Source organism: Pagrus pagrus, assembly GCF_965226575.1.
Source record: "Pagrus pagrus genome assembly, chromosome: 8".
NCBI classification, from domain to species: Eukaryota; Metazoa; Chordata; class Actinopteri; order Spariformes; family Sparidae; genus Pagrus; species Pagrus pagrus.
The window spans coordinates 1,617,446-1,629,521 of NC_140192.1; positions in this window are offsets into that span (position 1 = coordinate 1,617,446).

The following is a 12,076-nucleotide window of genomic DNA, read 5'->3' on the forward strand; positions in this document are numbered from 1 at the left end:
CCAAGCTAGCGTAACGTCATTAGCATGCTACAGCTACGTTACCTTACAGCTACGTAATCAGCTACAACAGCTAAGTTAGCCACTTCTAAAAGTTACTGAGGGCCAAGAGACTAACAGATGCTGCCGCCAGCTTTCATCACAATGATCGCTTCCACATTGTGGCTGAAAAACAAACCTGTGTGAGTCTCGGAGCAGCTGTGTGTGTCCTAGCTGCTGTCTGAGCAGCACCAGACAGCAGCTAGGACACACACAGCTGCTCCGAGACTCACACAGACCGCGACACAAACGTGTCCGTAAACCGTAATCTCTTGTTTATGACAGATAAGACACACAAATACACACATCGTAACGCGTTTATGATAATCCATCATATTGATTTAGCAAAGGCTTCATTGAAAACAAACTGACAAGACCGGGAGGAGGGTTAGCAGAACAGCTGAGTAGTGACCGGGTGAGAGGTTGTTCTGGAGAAATAAATCCGGACAAATAAGATAAAAATCCGGAAATAAATCCGAAACCCCTCCGCTTCGCGTTGGGATTTCATCCATCCCTTCATTCATCTTACTTGCTGTTTCATTTAGCTGCCACGAGCAAATAAATAGGCTGATTTGGTGTAAACATGTTAGCAAGGTTAGCTTGTTGTTAGCTTACAATGCTAGCATAGAGGCTAACGTCTCTGTCGAACAAGTAAACAAGTGTTGACAACACTGCAGAGACAGACACCGTCTAATAACACAGAAACAAACTAACGGCAGCAGACTGCAGTCACGCCAGCCGCTGATTGAAAAAGCCCCGTCAAGTCAGCCGGCGCTTAGTATCTGTTGCGCATCTATTACTGCACTTACGGTACGGGTGCCTGACTTGGCCAAAATGGATGGAAAAGCAGTTTTTTATACCCGGTGCAACGGTTAAACATGAGGGAAATTATAGGTTTGCTGATATTTTCAATGGATTCTTGTTCACAGTGATCCTGACTATCGCTATAGAACATATCAAGACATTTTACTGTATGGTTTTATAATAAATTCAATTTAAAATCCCTCCCAGTGTCAAAGTGCATCAAGGCGAATGGATAATTTCCTGCTTTTCAAAAATATATTAAAATTATTCCTTAAGAGGTTTGCTAATATTATCAATGGATTCTTGTTCACAGTGATCCTGACTATCATTATGGAAAATATCAAGACATTTTACTGTATGGTTTTATAATAAATTCAATTTAAAATCCCTCCCAGTGTCAAAGTGCATCAAGGCGAATGGATAATTTCCTGCTTTTCAAAAATATATTAAAATTATTCCTTACAAGGTTTGCTGATATTTTGAATGGATTCTTGTTCACAGTGATCCTGACTATCATTATGGAAAATATCAAGACATTTTACTGTATGGTTTTATAATAAATTCAATTTAAAATCCCTCCCAGTGTCAAAGTGCATCAAGGCGAATGGATAATTTCCTGCTTTTCAAAAATATATTAAAATTATTCCTTACAAGGTTTGCTGATATTTTCAATGGATTCTTGTTCAGAGTGGTCCTGACTATCATTATGGAAAATATCAAGACATTTTACTGTATGGTTTTATAATAAATTCAATTTAAAATCCCTTCCAGTGTCAAAGTGCATCAAGGCGAAGGATAATTTCCTGCTTTTCAAAAATATATTAAAATTATTCCTTACAAGGTTTGCTGATATTATCAATTGATTCTTGTTCACAGTGATCCTGACTATCATTATGGAAAATATCAAGACATTTTACTGTATGGTTTTATAATAAATTCAATTTAAAATCCCTCCCAGTGTCAAAGTGCATCAAGGCGAATGGATAATTTCCTGCTTTTCAAAAATATATTAAAATTATTCCTTACAAGGTTTGCTGATATTTTGAATGGATTCTTGTTCAGAGTGATCCTGACTATCATTATGGAAAATATCAAGACATTTTACTGTATGGTTTTATAATAAATTCAATTTAAAATCCCTTCCAGTGTCAAAGTGCATCAAGGCGAATGGATAATTTCCTGCTTTTCAAAAATATATTAAAATTATTCCTTAAGAGGTTTGCTAATATTATCAATTGATTCTTGTTCACAGTGATCCTGACTATCATTATGGAAAATATCAAGACATTTTACTGTATGGTTTTATAATAAATTCAATTTAAAATCCCTCCCAGTGTCAAAGTGCATCAAGGCGAATGGATAATTTCCTGCTTTTCAAAAATATATTAAAATTATTCCTTACAAGGTTTGCTGATATTTTCAATGGATTCTTGTTCAGAGTGATCCTGACTATCATTATGGAAAATATCAAGACATTTTACTGTATGGTTTTATAATAAATTCAATTTAAAATCCCTCCCAGTGTCAAAGTGCATCAAGGCGAATGGATAATTTCCTGCTTTTCAAAAATATATTAAAATTATTCCTTACAAGGTTTGCTGATATTTTCAATGGATTCTTGTTCAGAGTGATCCTGACTATCATTATGGAAAATATCAAGACATTTTACTGTATGGTTTTATAATAAATTCAATTTAAAATCCCTCCCAGTGTCAAAGTGCATCAAGGCGAATGGATAATTTCCTGCTTTTCAAAAATATATTAAAATTATTCCTTACAAGGTTTGCTGATATTATCAATTGATTCTTGTTCACAGTGATCCTGACTATCATTATGGAAAATATCAAGACATTTTACTGTATGGTTTTATAATAAATTCAATTTAAAATCCCTCCCAGTGTCAAAGTGCATCAAGGCGAATGGATAATTTCCTGCTTTTCAAAAATATATTAAAATTATTCCTTACAAGGTTTGCTGATATTTTGAATGGATTCTTGTTCAGAGTGATCCTGACTATCATTATGGAAAATATCAAGACATTTTACTGTATGGTTTTATAATAAATTCAATTTAAAATCCCTTCCAGTGTCAAAGTGCATCAAGGCGAATGGATAATTTCCTGCTTTTCAAAAATATATTAAAATTATTCCTTAAGAGGTTTGCTAATATTATCAATTGATTCTTGTTCACAGTGATCCTGACTATCATTATGGAAAATATCAAGACATTTTACTGTATGGTTTTATAATAAATTCAATTTAAAATCCCTCCCAGTGTCAAAGTGCATCAAGGCGAATGGATAATTTCCTGCTTTTCAAAAATATATTAAAATTATTCCTTACAAGGTTTGCTGATATTTTCAATGGATTCTTGTTCAGAGTGATCCTGACTATCATTATGGAAAATATCAAGACATTTTACTGTATGGTTTTATAATAAATTCAATTTAAAATCCCTCCCAGTGTCAAAGTGCATCAAGGCGAATGGATAATTTCCTGCTTTTCAAAAATATATTAAAATTATTCCTTACAAGGTTTGCTGATATTTTCAATGGATTCTTGTTCAGAGTGATCCTGACTATCATTATGGAAAATATCAAGACATTTTACTGTATGGTTTTATAATAAATTCAATTTAAAATCCCTCCCAGTGTCAAAGTGCATCAAGGCGAATGGAAAATTTCCTGCTTTTCAAAAATATATTAAAATTATTCCTTACAAGGTTTGCTGATATTTTCAATGGATTCTTGTTCAGAGTGATCCTGACTATCATTATGGAAAATATCAAGACATTTTACTGTATGGTTTTATAATAAATTCAATTTAAAATCCCTCCCAGTGTCAAAGTGCATCAATGTATTGTATGTATTTTCAATTAATTTTTGAAATTGATGATATTATCCATTCGCCTTTTTTAGGAGATTTTTGTTTCCAGGATTTTTTGTCTTTTCTGGAGATTTTTTTTTTTCCAAGATAGTCTTTTATTTCATTTGTGGAAGGACCCCCTCGAAAATTAGATGATTCATCTCAAGGGGCGATCCTGAATAAATAAATACATTTTCCAGGAGAATCTTATTATTTTTTTTCCTGGAGATTTTTTTGTCTTTGCAGGAGATTTTTTTTCTCAGATTCTTTTTCTTTCAGGAGATTATCTTTCTTCCAGGAAATTCTTTTTTTTCCAGGAGAATCTTTAATTTTCCAGGAGATTTTTTATTTTCCAGGATTCTTTATTTTTCCTGAAGATTCACTATTTTCCAGAAGATTCTTTTTCTCTATCTTTTCTCCAGGATAGTTTTTTAAAAATTATTATTATTAGAATTTTTCCAGGAGGTCCGTTTTTTTGTTCAGGAGATACATTTTCAAGAAAATTCTTTTTCTTTCCTGGAGATTTTTTGTTGTGACTTTTTCCCATAACTTTTAAATAAATTTTGACTTTTTAAAAACGAAAAATTATCAGAATTCGGACTTTTTTTTTTTCATTTAACATTTTCTTTAAAAAAAATTCCCTTAACTTACTTAGTTCTGACAGTTTTTTTCAGACTTTTTTCTCGAAATTCTGACTTTTTACCCTTAACTTTTTCTCAAAATTCAGACTTTTTTTCCACTAAACTTTTCCAAAAATTCTGACCTTTATCCCCTTAACTCTTCTCAACATTCTGACTTTTTTCCCTGAATTTCTTTCTCAAAATTCAGACAGTTTTTTCCTGACATTTTTTTTCGCTTAACTTTTTCTACATTTTTTTACTTTTGTTTCAAAATTTTTCTCCAAAGTCTCACTTTTTTCCCCCTTAACTTTTTCCTCAAAATTCTGAATTTTTCCACCTTAACTTTTCTGAAAATTCTGACTTAATTTCCCTTAACTTTTCCTCAAAATTCTGGCTTTCCCCCCAAAAGTGTTTCTCCTCGAAATTCTGACTCTTTTTCCCTTAACTTTTTCTCAAAATTCTGACTGCTTCCCAATTTTTTCTCAAAATTTTGACTTTTTTTAATTCCCCCCCTCAACATTCTGACTTTGATTTTTTCCCCATAACTTTTTCTGAAAATTTTGACTTTTTTTAAACTTTCTCAAAATTCAGATTTTTTTCCTTTAACTTTTCTCAGAATTCTGACATTTTTTCAGACATTTCTCTTAAAACTCTGACTTTTTTTCAAACTTTTTCTCAAAATTCTTTCTCCCCCAAAAGTTTCTCCTCGAAATTCTGACCTTTCCCTTAACTTTTTCTAAAAAACTCTGACTTTGTTTCCCAATTTTTCTCAAAATTTTGACTTTTTTCCCTCAATTTTTTTCTCAGAATTCTGACTCATTTTTCAGACTTTTTCCTCAGAATTCTATCTTCCCCCCAAAAAAGTTTCTCCTCGAAATTCTAGCTTTTTTTCCTTCGAAAATCTGACTTTTTTTCCCTGAACTTTTTATTTTCAAACTTTTTCTCAAAATTCTGGCTTTCCTCCCCAAAAGTTTCTCCTTGAAAATCTGACCAACTTTTTCTGAAAATTTTCACTTTTATTTAAACTTTATCCCAAAATTCTGACTTTTTCCCCTATTTTTTCTCTGAAAAATTTTACTTTTTTTTTTTTCTCTTACTCTTTATCAAAATTCTGAATTTTCCCCCCTTAACTTACCTCAAAATTTCTGGCTTTTTCCCCTAATTTTTTTCTCAGAATTCTGACTTTTCTTAAAAGACATTTTTTTTCAAAATTCTGGCTTTCCCCCCAAAAGTTTCTCCTCGAAAACTCTGACTCTTTTTCCCCTTAAGTTTTTCTCAAAATTCTGACTTTGTTTTGAATTTTTTTCTCAAAATTTTGACTTTTTTCCCATAAACTTTTTCCTCAAAATTCTCTTTCCCCCACAAGTTTTTCCTCAAAAAGGCTTTTTTTTCCTTTGAAATTCTGACTCTTTTCCCCTTAACATTTCCCAAAATTCTGACCTTTTTCCCCCTCAATTTTTTCTGAAAATTTTGACTTTAAAAAAAAAACTTTTTCTCAAAATTCTGACTTTTTCACCTCAATTTTTTCTCAGAATTCTGACTTTTTTTCAGACATTTCACTTAAAATTCTGACTTTTTTTTCAAACTTTTTCTCAAAATTCTCTTTCCACCCCAAAAGTTTCTCCTCGAAATTCTGACTTTTTTTTCCCTTTTAAATTATCACTTTTTTCTCTAAACACTTTTATTGGGCACCTATGAAATAAAAACATGTATATATAAACAGGTGTATATATAAATGATATAAGAAAAAACACATAAACTTAAAGGAACATTTATTTCAAACATGTTTTATGGAACATGAATAACATACGTAATAATATAACATACATAACAAATATAACATGTATCAAAGTCCAATCCAGTCCAGTCCAGTCATTTGTGGTGCATAGCAACGCCATTTTGGATGTCCGCGGAAGTTACCATTTATAGTTCCTTGCTGGATAAAGGGTTAACTTTAGGACTGAATCTCCTGTGGAAAAAAGGATCACCTGGGAAAAGAAAATTCTTGAGGGGAAATAAAATTTCCCTGAATAAAAATCTCCAGAAAAAAAAATCTCCCCCCAAAAAAACCCTCTCCTGGGGGAAAATAAAAATCTCCTGAAAAGACAAAGATTCTCCTGGGATACAATAGACTCTCGTGGAAAGAAAAAGAGAATCTCCTTGGAAAAAAAAGTGTCCTGAGGAGTAAAACAAGAATCTCGTGGAAAAAAAAGACAAAAGTCTCTTTTTTCAAATGTTTATAAAATTCTGACTTTTTTCCCCTTAACTTTAGGACCGAATCTCCTGGGGGGGTAAAGCCTCTCCTGGCAAAAATGTCTCCTTAAGAAATGAAAATCTCCTGAAAAGACAAAAAAATATCCTGGGGAAGAGTCTCCTGGAAAAAAAATGTCCTGGGGAGTAAAACAAGAATCTTGTTAAAAAATAAAAAATAAAACTTTTTCTCAAAATTTTGACTTGTTACCCTTAACTTAAGGACTGAATCTCCTGGGGGGGGAAAAAGAAAATCCTGGGAAAAGAAAATTCTCCGGGGAAAAGAAAATTTCCCTGAATAAAAATCTCCCCCCCAAAAAAACCTCTCCTGGAGAAAAGAAAATCTCCTGAAAGAAAAAAAAAATCTCCTGAAAAGACAAAAGCTCTCCTGGGGAAAAACATGTCCTGGGGAGTAAAATAAGAATCATGTAGGGGAAAAAAGAAACTTTTTTTTTTCAAACCTTTTCTCAAAATTCTGACTTTTTCCCTTAAAGCTCTGGTCTACGATCTGAGAAAGGTTTGAAAAAAGCATCCCCCCACACACACACCCCTCCCCTCTGTGCTCCTTAACCCCTCCCCTCCGAGCTCGTATCACTCTCCCCTCGGAGTCCCGCGACACCCCCCCACAATGTATTGTATGTATTTTCAATTAATTTTTGAAATTGAGGATATTATCCATTCGCCTTGATGCACTTTGATACTGGGAGGGATTTTGAATTGAATTTATTATAAAACCATACAGTAAAATGTCTTGATATTTTCCATAATGATAGTCAGGATCACTCTGAACAGGAATCCATTGAAAATATTAGCAAACCTCCTAAGGAATAATTTTAATAGATTTTTGAAAAGCAGGAAATTATCCATTCGCCTTGATGCACTTTGACACTGGGAGACACTCGTCCGCTTGTAGTTTCAAATGCGGAAGTGGGTCGGGACCAGACGTGAGCAGGAGCAGGAGAGTGAGCGAGGATTGGATCGGAAAATTGATCCAATAGGAGCCATCCGGGCCGGATGGTTCCTATTGGTCAATTTCTTTTCAGTTTTACAGACACTAGAGAGAATGGATTTTTTTGGTTCCTTTTACTCTCCACATTGTGTGGGTGGTACTATTGGGTCATAACCACCATCTAAATGATGTTAATAATAATAACAAATCTTTCAAATCGTAGACCATAGCTTTAACCTTAGGACTGAATCTCCAGGGAAAAGAAAATTCTCCGGGGGAAATAAAAATCTCTCCTGGCAAAAAAAAAGTCGCCTGAAGAAAAAGAAAATCTCCTGAAAGAAAAAGAAATTGAAAACAAAAAAAATTTTCCTGAAAAGACAAGAATCTTGTGGAAAAAAAAGATTTTTTTTTTTTTTTTTTTAAACTGACTTTTTCCCCTAAACTTTTTCAAACTTTTGTCTTAAAATTCTGACATTTTTTTCAGTCTTATTCTAAAAAACCTGATTTTTTCCCCCCTCAACTTTTTCAAAAAATTCTGACTTCTTTCCCTTAACTTTAGGACTGAATCTCCTGGGGGGGAAAAAGAAAATTCTCCAGGGGAAATAAAATTTCCCTGAATAAAAATCTCCAGGAAAAAATAAACTCTCTGGGCAAAAAAGAAAATCTCCTGAAAAGACAACAAAATCTCCCGTGGAAGATTCTCCTGGGAAAAAACAGAATCTCCTGGAAAAGAACGTCCTGGGGAGTAAATTAAGAATCTTGTGTAAAAAAAAGAAAAAACATTTTTTTCAATTTTTTTTCTCAAAATTCTGACTCAATAATCTCCTGAAAGAAAGAAAAAATCTCCTGGAAAAAAAATTTCTCGTGAAGGAAAAAAAAAGAAAAATCTCCGGATAAGACAAAAAATCTGCAGGAGAAGAATCTCCTGGGGGAAAAAGGAATCTTCTGAACAAACAAATCAGAAAAAATAAGTTGGAAAAAAAGAATCTCCTGGAAAGACAAATATCTCCTGAAAAAAAAAAAAAAAAAAAAAAATCTTCTGGGGGAAAAAAACAATCTCCTGAAAAGAAAAACGATCTCCTGGGAGAAAAAGAATCTTCTAAATCACCAAATCAGGGAAAAACCTCTCCTAGCAAAAAAAACTCTCCTGGAGAAAAGATAATCTCCAGAAAAAAAAAAATCTTGCAGAAAAAAATGAAACTTTCTTCTGGGGAAAAAAGAAATCTGAAAAATCTCCTGAATAAACAAAAAAAAACTCTCCTGAAGAAAAAAAATCTGAAAAGACAAAAAGTCTCCCGGAGAAGAATCTACACACAAACTACATGAAACCTAAAATTGTATTTGGAGAAACATGAACAGAAAGCTGTTCATTCTTTAATGCTTTTTGATTTATCTTGGATTTCTACCATCAGTTATGATCACTGGATCAGTTAGTTACCAAAGAGTACTTTTCACTCCATTACATCTATTACAACTGTAGTTACTTGTTACTTTACCTGTTCAGGTTTGACACAAAAGATATGATGACCTGACAAAATATGCTGCACTGCTATAGTACTGTATTGGAATGTAACTAAGTACATTTACTCAAGTACTATACCTGAGTACACATTTTTATTTATTTTCTGCTACTTTATACTTTGATTCCACTGCATTTCAGAGAGAAATACAGTACTTTGTACTCCACTACATTTATTTGACAGCTTGTCCTTAGTACAGCTCGTGAGTAAATGTACTTAGTTACTTTCCACCACTTGGATTACTCCACCTATAAACACCGGATCAGACTTCTTACTAACATTTCTTTATTGTTGATCAGTTTGAAACAAACTTCTTTAATGTCTGAGCAGAAGCTGTTGATGAGTCCAGTCTGATGAATGTTGACGAGTGTTTTAAATGTAAACTGGAAGAAAACATTTCACAAACATTATTTTGATACCAAAACAGAATTTATTGTTGTAATCAGACTAGAGGAGAGGACTCTTCAGAACTATTGACATTCCAGGTGAGAAGGAAAACAAAGTGAACAGACACGTAAGAGTCGGAGATGGTATGGCTTTGGTTTAGTAACACTCGACTACACTGGAACAGAAACATTAAATAGAACGAGAAAAGATTTAAGGCTCTAGATTCCCTGAACGAACGGCCCGATAACGTAAATCTGCTGCAGGTCGCGGTGAAGCTGCTGGTGATACAGTAGATCCTGACGGAGCAGCAGGCTGTTCAGTGGACTTCAAACTGTGGACTGATGAGCTGTGATCAGTGTGTTCACCAGTGTTATGAGACATGGAGCTGATACGAAGGCACAAACTCTAAGTTACGAGCCACAGTTGCATAGAGTTATTGGAATATCACATTCTTCCATTATGTTCTTCTTCTTTCATATTTTTTCAACATTCATTCGCTTCTCGATACAGTAACGACACCAAAGACACCGAAGTATCTTCGCTCTCTTTGACTGAGTGGTTATTAAACACGTGGACGTGCTGAACGCGTCAGCACTGCGTCGGATATTTACAAAAAACAGAGTCAGGATGCTCAGAAGCAGTGAGTGTAAGAGATGCACAGTATTCTCCCAAATATCTGCGAGTGCTTCCACCTCACACAGTTTTCTCTTTTCTCCTGTGAAAAGACGAGGAATGATTTGGCAGCACGAGGACGTGACGCGACTGAACGACGAACAGAGTCAGAGTATTCAGTCGCTGTCAAAATATTCATCCATGCACGGTTTGACTTTGGATTAAAAAACAACAGCTGTGTTTGAGATTCTGATTCTGGAAACTGGAAAACTGATTCGTTCGAATCTTGATTCATTTACAGAAGAAACTTTAAAAAGGTCCAGTGTGAAGGTTTGAGGAGCGTCTAGCGATGAGGTCGCACCATCTCTACATCCTAGAAACACTTCATTTTACAGGTAAACAGTTCATGGTTACGCAAGTTTTAATGCCCAAGTAACAAAATTGAAATTAACCCCAAATCACCACAATTACCTCAAAATATACATGATTCAATAATAATAATAATATTCTGCTATTTTCCAATAAGTACTAAATAAATAAACTGGTCATTTCTTCAATACATTTCCAGGAAACTTCCGACTGTTTTCTGCTCAACTTCTGCCGATCAAGACATTTTCATTTCCATCTAGTTTCTGTCCAACTTCCTCTTTCCTCAATTTACCGACCTGCAGAAGTCAAAGTTGTGTTAAAACGTTAAAACACCAAAGTTAGAAAACAAATGTTCAGATCGAGGCGGCGACCGAGCAGCTCGTGCTCTGCAGGTAAAATGTTTTTATCAAAGGTGGATGTGAAGTCAGCTCAGGTGGATGAAACAGCTTCAGGTTCCCGTCAGTGTCTCACGGGTCTTTATAATTTTGTGTCATTTGTCAAATGATTCAGGCTGAAGACGAACACAAACACTTTCTGCTCATTCTAAGGTAACAAACACACAACGCTTCTTAGTTTCAGCTGATTATACACTGATGAAAACATCATTATGAATATTGTGCTTCACCTCTGCAGACAGATCCTCCTGGAGCCTTCACACTGGACCTCTAAAGTCTTTAATGTCAGGTATTTTCTGATGAGTGATCGAGTCTGTAAAAGTCTGAAGACACTAAAATCAATTTCACACATATAAAATAATAGTGAACGGCAGTTAAAGCTACAGAGACATCTGTCGAACTTCAAGGGAAAAGTACCTAAAAGCCTTCTTCACTCATCTGCTGTGAAAACAGTTTGTGCTGTTGTGTTAAAGCCGTCAGGTCGCTGCTCCCGGCTGCAGCTCACCGACTTTACATTTCTTCTTCTATGGTTTCTAAGAGGACACGCTCAGCCAGTGAGCAACGTGTCGAACACATCACAGAGTATTTCATGGATTCTACAGTGTTCAGCAACACTTCACCACTACTGAGAGAAACACTACAGAGACGAGAGGGTTACAGAGCAGAAGGAGCCGCTGTCCGTTTTAAAAATCCAACAGGATGATTCAGAAAATAAACCTCGGCTCTCTGCATGTTAGTGTTGATTTAAAAAAATGTACGTCACCTTCAGAGGTTTTATTCTTTCTTAAAAGGAACAGTTCACCTAAAAAAGAAAATTGAGGATCTCAAACTGATCCGACGTTATTTACACCCTTTTTAAGCTGAAATCTTCACTGTAGCTGCGAGATAAATATATATTATATTTATCAAAGCGTTCAGGTAAAACTGACGTCTCTGTCCCTCGAGGATGAGTCTACTCCACGTCCATATTGTTCATTATTATTTATTTTTACACCCTCGTTAACGAGATGTGAGCGAACGGTTTTATCTCAGCAGCTACAGTGAAGATTTCAGCTTAAAGAGGGTGTTAACGTCTTTTCAGATCAGTCTGGGATTTCAAAGCTTCAGCAGACTCTTGGATTACAGCAGACGAGCTGTATGGAGCCATTTTATATGTTTTTTGTTTGTTTTTCCGTTTTAAATCAAGTCTCCAGCTACTTCAGTTGTTTAGGAGACGCTGCGACGCTGTTTCACTGTGAAGCTCCAGAAATGTTTTGTGAACTCCCAAACT